Below are 7,730 nucleotides of genomic sequence, written 5' to 3' on the forward strand. Positions count from 1 at the left end.
AACAGAGCAAAACTCACACAGCAGGTGATGCTCCTTGCATCCTTCCTCTCCAGGAACCCTGTCTCCTGGAGGCAGCTTGGTTTCCACTTAACTGAGTGGTCACCTGGGGTTATGACTTTTTATCCAGGCTATTTTCATGAGGAAAAATGTAAGTTGTACAGAGCCAAACAAACTGGTATTTCCCAGTGAGCCATAGGGATGAAGCCAGCACACTCATTCCTACCTGAAAAACACCAGGTAAGCATCATGCTCTGGTCCTGGGGAAGCAGCAATTCCAATCCCACATGGGATCCTTTGGCACCAAAACTGGGGTTTGGATTTCATGAAAAAAAAAATATCCAGAGGTTTCTGCGTTTGCAGGCAACCCAGTTTTGTATAAAGGACTGTTATTTGGGGGGAAAAAACCCCAAAACCAAAATGGCTGTTAGGAAAGTCTGATAAGTGGGAAGCTGATGGGAGGAGAGGCTGTGAAAATCAGAGTGCCTTTGCTGCTTTTCCCAATCCTCAAGTGCTCTTAGAGCCTCTGTGTTACCCATGGAAAATGGCACAAACCCAGGGCACAGCACAATGATTCTCTCAGCCAAGGGATGAACGTTTTAAGCACCTGACAGACCAGAATTTGAGTTTTTTTTCCTGCATCCCAGTTCAAGGTACCACAAAGCACTTTCCAACTCAGTGCTTTGATCTTGTCTGGCCAATGGAAGCCTAGAATGGAAAAATGGCCTTTAATATATGACAAGAGAGTCTGATGCTGAAATTTCAAGATGAAATACACATGGAATCCTGAAGATTTGTGATGCAACTTTCCCCTCAAGTGTCTGGAACTCACTGTTTTATGCATATAGTTATTTAAAATCCATATGTACAACATTGAATAAAAACAAATGTGGGTTACATAAAACAAGTTTTGTGGTACAAAGAACCAGAACTTGTGAAACCCACATAAGAAGAACATCCCTGAAGTTTCCAAAGAAAATAAAGGGGGGGATTTTTGGGACAGCACACCCCACACTAGTTGTGGTCCTTCCCCAACCTTATAAACACAGCTCCACACTACAGAAACAAACTGGAGCTGTGTTTACCCAGGAGGAAGTTGTAGCTTGTCAGGATACAGTTGTATAAATAATTTAAAAAATAACCCAGTACATACTGCATGTCCTTTTAAAAAGGAAAATAATAGAATGGAAAATTCTATTTTCCCACTGTGCACAGAAAGTCATTCAAGTGTCTGTGACACACAGGCCAACGCCTCCTGGAAGTTTCCTTCCCTGAGCTTTGGATCAGGTCCATGCTGAAAACAGGGAAAGTCATCGACATCTTTCCAATCAAGGTGGAAGAATTCGGCGTGCACTTATCACTTGGAATAAAAGTTCTGGGTTTATAATGCAAAACAGGGAAGGAAAATAAGGGTTAAATGTAACCAAAATAAGTAAAAGCAATACAGCATGAAAACTTATATTATTTTTTTTGTGACCTTCAAGTGTTTTTGTTTCATTTTAGAATGAGAGATTCACAGGGAGCCACAGGGAAAAATAATAATTAAAAAACATTCAATGGTGCTAGGGGTAACTTTGGATATCCCTGTTTGCCCTTGGAGTTCTGGTCTCATCTCACCCATTTTTCTCCTGTTTTGCCACTTCCACAGTGGCTGATATTTAATCCTTAGAACCCTGAGCTGCTGGACACAGGGAACCAGCATGGAGCTTTCCCTTCTGGGAACAGTTGCTCCCAGAGAGGCCAAGATGGAAACGAGATCCAGATTCAGATCCATGCTTAAAAGAAAGGCAATTTTTCCTTAAATTCCTTTGTCCAGATGAACCCATATGGGCCAAGTGCTCTGGGCAGAGTGTTCCCATGGAGCAGGGGGTGCCCAGGGAGGGCAGCCTGGAGGGTGCCAAGGCTGCAGCTGTGCGAGGGAAGGGTCACTCCATGAGCCCGAGCTCCCAGAGCTGCTGTCCCCACGTTGCTCCACGAGGCACTGCCAGCCCTGCCTGTCCAAATCCACACTGCAGGCATCGCCAGGTCTTTGGGAGAAGGGTTTCAGTGTGATTTCAAGGGGCCCACTCCAAACCAGGCTGGCACCTTCTGTGCTGGCTGAGGGCACCCCACACTGCCTGCAGCAGGGAGAGCACAAGGACTGGGATTTGTCATTATTTATTTATTTCACAGCATTTCTACTATTTATTGTGACTGATAGGTGTTGGGTCACGGGAGCAGAGAATGATGCCTGAGGTTTTTTCATATTCCAAGAAGCAGCACACTGAAAAGTGTGGAATTTGCTTTGTGTTTTTACTCAGAAGGATTTTCCATAAATCATTTCTGTCCTAGGATAGACTAAAATATTTTATCACAGGAGGCCCAACTCACTACTAGCATAAAGGTCACTGAAATGTGTTTTATCAGGGGTTTCCTTAGAGATTTTAGAAGAGTAATTTAAAATTTTACATGTTCAGATATCTTCATAACTGACTTTGACATTGTGACAAGGGGAGAATCTGGGTCAACTCCTGATCCCACTCCACATTGTTTTCCAGGAGAATAGGATGGCATTACTTCTGTTGTTACTGGGAATGCTGCTGGAATGCTGCACCTGCTATGGAGAGCTACTCTTGAAAAAAAAAGAAGTTTAGTACAGGGAAAGAATCAGACAGAAGTATAAAGCAAGTTTCCTTTTAGGAAACATGTAAGAAGTTAATTACTGCTAAAAATTCAAGTGTTGAGTTCAGCCAGCATCTCCAAAAGATATTGGGAAAGAAGGAGGCACAGATGTGTAATCCTAAGTGAAACCAGGGTAAAAACCACTGCAAAGTAGTCCAGGTTTGTTATTGCTCTTGTTGCCTCTGTTTCAGTGGAGTCAAACTAAGAGCTGAAGGAAGGAAGCTGGAGAAGCCTTCTCTGCCTCCATGTACCCCTGGATAGTTGTCCAAGTCCTTCCCTGGACGGAAAAGCCTCTTTGCATCCCTCAGCCCAGAGCCCGAAATGTCAGCGCTGCCTCTTTAACTCCCAGCTGGAAGTTTGTGATAAGGAAAAGCAGGAAACAACCTCACAAATAAACAAAGACATGTTCAGGGTGGATCCACATCCACCTCAAATGGCAGGCTTTCCATTATGGAATGTACCTAGCAATAATCCATATCTGCTTTTCACAGTAAAGCCATATTCACTCAATGTATTTTTGCACTAAAGTTCATCAAAGCTCCCAATCAGATCTTTACTACAGCCCACAAAAGCAAAGGATAATCTCAGTTTCCATTCCAGGGCTGTTGTTTGGAAATATCTTATTATCTCTCCATTAATTAAACTAAAATAAAGGCATGACTAATATACTTTAGTTGTTCGCATAATGACAAAAAGGAAAAAGTAAGTTTATTTTTATTTTTGGCCATTCAAAAATGTTTTAAAATGCATCTGAGACCTCTGAAAGGCAAATATAAAAATTCACCCAGTTTCCTTTTTGCTTCAATCTCATGAGATTTTAATCTACCTCCTCTACAGGAGGATCTGGTTTGGGATGGGGTGGAAGTGCAATGAGGCACTAGTGCAAGACAAGAGAAGGACGTTCACCTTCTCCCTTAATTCCACAAATCAACAGCACTTCAGGAAGCCATGGAGAAATCCACATGTTGCAAAATACCTACTGCTATCTGGCTATTTAGGCTTTTGGAACTCAATCTTCACACAAAGTGGAAAACAAAACAACGTGCCAAAGAGGAAACTCCTGTTAGGAGAGGGGACGTGGAAATGGAGCTCTTCACCCCTGGGATGAACCCTTCAGGTTGTGATTGAAGCACAGCTACACAGCAGGGTGGAGAATCCTGCAGAGCCAAGCCTGGGGTTGTATCTGCACTGTGCAGAAACACAGAGCTTCACTTTGCTTCCATACTTAGGACTTTCCATAAGGCCTCGATTTCATTCTAAAATATGAGTTGTACATAATCAGTACATCCTGTGCAAAATTGGTAAACTCTGTGCCCTCAAAAATATCATGCACTTACCAGCATATAAATCCCAGACCTTGACATCTAAAGAATGCTTGGCAGATCCAGCAAGAAGCACAGCCAAGGGAGAAGTCAAAGGTATTTGTTAGGTTTCCAGCCAGCCAAGAATATTAACACCTTGCCCAAATGTAAAAGGAATAAAATTATCATGGAGCATGTGAAGAAGTGATTTTAAGACCGTTTTTATATGTTCTGCGAAGGATTTGTGTGCTGGGTTGGCTTTGAATGCACTGTCATGGGAAGAACACTCCAAGAGCTGCAAATATTCCTTCAGAGCCCTGGCTGGACTTGGTAACCTCACCTCAGGACAGGGCCCTTTTCATGTGTGCACATAATGGAATTATCTGGAAGCCAGGAGTGCTGAAAGGGAGAGAGATGCTCCCAGGTGACAGCCTGCCTTATCTCAGCTGCATTTCATTGAGTGGCTCTTCAGAAAACTGCCACTGACAAAAACCTTTCCAGTGCCTTGAACCAGAGGAAAATGGGAGTGGAAGGGATTGCAGAGGACTGCTATTCTTAGGGCACACCCAGATCTGTGTTTGAGATCCTTCTTTTGACAGGGCTTCAGTCACAGCCTCCACAGTGCTCCCTCCCTTCTCTATGCACCTCTTCAGCTTTTCCAATTCTAAAAGTTTGCCCTAAAGTCCAGCCCAAATGCTGGCACACCCTAAGGCAGGACAGTGGGATTTTCATACTGGATTGGCATCCTCCAGATTTTTACTAGCATTACTTCAGAGTGGTTTTGCACCAGCTGAGGGGCTCAGCCATGGGCAAGCAGGGCCCTGCAGAATTTCCCCCCAGTCTTGGCAGAAATCAGGACATCTTTTCCTACAAGTTCAGCAGGGATCTCCCAAATCCAAGCGAGATTTGAGTGGATTTTGCAGGCAAACACTGTGGGAGCAGCGTGTCAGCTGCAGGGCTGGGAGGAGCAGAGCCCTCCGTGCCAGGAGATAGCAGAGGCCACGGGGCTGGCCCCAGCCCATGGCCTCCTTCCCACTCATCAGAGCCAACAGGTCTCCACCCAGGACACGGCCTGGGACTTCCCACCCTTTTCCAAAAGGCCAGCAGGCTCTGGGGTTTATAGCACAGCCCCAGAAAAGATCCTTGTTTCATCTCGGCCACTACTCAGAGCCCACAGGGCAGCACTGCCTCCACAGCAGATTTTCCACTGGTTTCCCAAATTACTTCATTGATTCTGGCATATTTCAGGGCATTGATATAATTCTCATGTTTGGAGGAAAAATGTGATTTCCTTCCCTTCCCCCTGCCTCCCTTCCTGTGTTACATCACTGCTGCCTATGTCCAGGCTGCAGGACAAATCCCTTGTCCCCAGCAGAGGCCTGAAGGTCAGGATCAGCTTCCTCTCAGCAGCCAATTCCCACAGGAAGGCTGGAGATGGGAGCAAGCGGGCAGAGAGTCAAAAGCACCTTCTAGAATCATCTGGTCCCTAATGATCTCAGAACTCCAGGAGAGATTTGGGGCCCCTAAAGATGACCCCTCCTCCAACTTTTCCAACGATGCTCACACTGCCAGGCCAGGCTTGTGCAGCAAAGAGGAGCCAATGGAACTCATTTGGCTGCCACCAAGTCAGGGAAAGACTTTCTGCTCCTTCCTGCATTTTCCCATGCTTATGGAAAGCTGACTCTCCAAGAAGCAGCATTCAAGTGGTGGTCAAGCAAAGCAAATGTAGAAATGTCAGGACTGAAGGAACAGGGAACATAATTAGGAATATTTGCCTGAATGTCCCTCTTCCATAGGCCACAACATTCCCCATCATCATTTCCTTCCCCAGCCATAAATCCTCGGCAAACTGGATTACATCTTGGTTAGGTTTGTGTTCCTTAGAGATTTGGAGGTTCCAAGGGGAAGAGAATTCATTATTCATTCATTATGCAGCCTATTACATTTTTGCAGTGATTACTTACCCTCCTTGATGAAAACAAAAAACCCCTGAGAACAAATAAAAAATACCAAACCACTCCTCTGACTAATGTAACTTTCCAGTGCTCTCCCACCTCCGCAGATGAAGAGCTGCTTGTGCAATTTTAATTCAGCCCTCCCTGTGTTATGAACTATTACACACTATTTTTCCCACTGGGCCCCAGCCTTCTTTCTGTCTCCAGGAAAAATGATTCCTAATAGCAACGAGGAGACACTCTGTTTTCTCCTCATTTTTCTACATGTTACTTGATGCCTGGCTTTCTACTCTTAACTCTGATTTCTCATCTCTGAGCTGGTTTTTGGGTTGGTTTTGTTTTTCCTGGTGCTCATGACTAACATCCTGCTGCTTCCTAGCCCTGCCTGTCAATCCTCATTATTTGGCCTTCAATCGTTACCTCTGCTTATCTAGTCAGATTCAGGCTCCATGAAACCTGTTTCATTCATGCTGATCTATTAAATTCCACTCCACCAGACCTCACCCTTGCACCAATACATCCCTGAAAGTGCTATCTCTCCCTCCTCTGTCAGAGTCAGGGGCTGCCCTTCAGGAACATCTGTCACCCCTGGACCAGGCCATTCCTTGCTCTGGGTTCAGTCCAGTTTTATCAGAGACTCACCCAAGATCTGTTTCACCACACAGACTCTTCCCCAACAAACCTGCCCCTAGTAGAGGGTGGTGTTACTGAGGTTTTATAAGGTCTAAATTGGGGTTACTTTCACAGATGAGGCCAATCACACCTGTGGTAACCACCTCCCAAAAGAGCAAGTCAATGAGGTTTATCCAATCTTTAAAAAAACAAATCATGTATGATACACACCTGGTTATGAGGAAGAGCTGAAGTGCTTTTGTTGAAAGTTTAAAATCCACAGCAAAAGCAAATTCAACCTGAGCCTGGCACTGAGGGTGAGATGCTTCGGTCTGAAAAGTTCAAATGTGACATTTTCAAGCTACTGGAAAAGGAGACTTGGAACTCTCAGCCAATGTGTCTGTGCCATTTATTGGCACAGGCACCTCAATTTTCCACAATATGTTTTTTCAGCAGCTGAAGCTTTTGGGACATGTCAACATCTTAAGACAGTCTCTGCATGCAGCTTTTCCTTTTGAGATGCTCTATCAGATACAGTTTTTGTTGAAAAAAATAAAACCTGTCCTCACCCTTCTGATCTCTGCTCTGCTGCAGCCATTCCCGTTCAGCTATCATCTCCAGAAAATTACAAGCAATTAATTCCACCAGATGCTGCCCTCTCCTGCAGCTCTGTCTAGGAAACACTCAGCCATGTCAAGCTCTTTTTGGGTATATTTTCACTGCTCAGAGCCAGGCCCTGCTCTTCTGCCCACCTCCAGTGATGCAAGAAAAGATTTTCCTTAACCAAAACCAAATCTCCAGCCTTTCCTCCTCTGGAGAGAACAAATATAAATAGATTACTAAGCCTAAAAGTCCATCACTGATGTTTTCTAGGATGGGAATATTTATTCATCTTCTAAGATCACAGCTCACCTGTAAAGAAGAAACACTTCTGAGCAAGATAATAAACCTGCAATTAATACCCAGGAATTGTCTAAGGGAGCAGACTGAGTTATTCTTACAGTCAAAAGAGAAAGATGGAAGGAAGCGTAAATGATATTTAACCCCCAAGCAGCCCATTGAGCCAAAAACAACTCGGGCTATGCGAGGGAACAGCAAAGTTGGGGAAAGAATGGCCTAGCATTGAAAACAGGCCTCATGATCCCAAATTAATGCTGGAATAATGTGTGGGCTCACACAATGTGGGTGTCCTCTGTGGATCTGG

This window comes from Molothrus aeneus, chromosome 3 (genome assembly GCF_037042795.1).
Source record: "Molothrus aeneus isolate 106 chromosome 3, BPBGC_Maene_1.0, whole genome shotgun sequence".
Lineage (NCBI taxonomy): Eukaryota > Metazoa > Chordata > Aves > Passeriformes > Icteridae > Molothrus > Molothrus aeneus.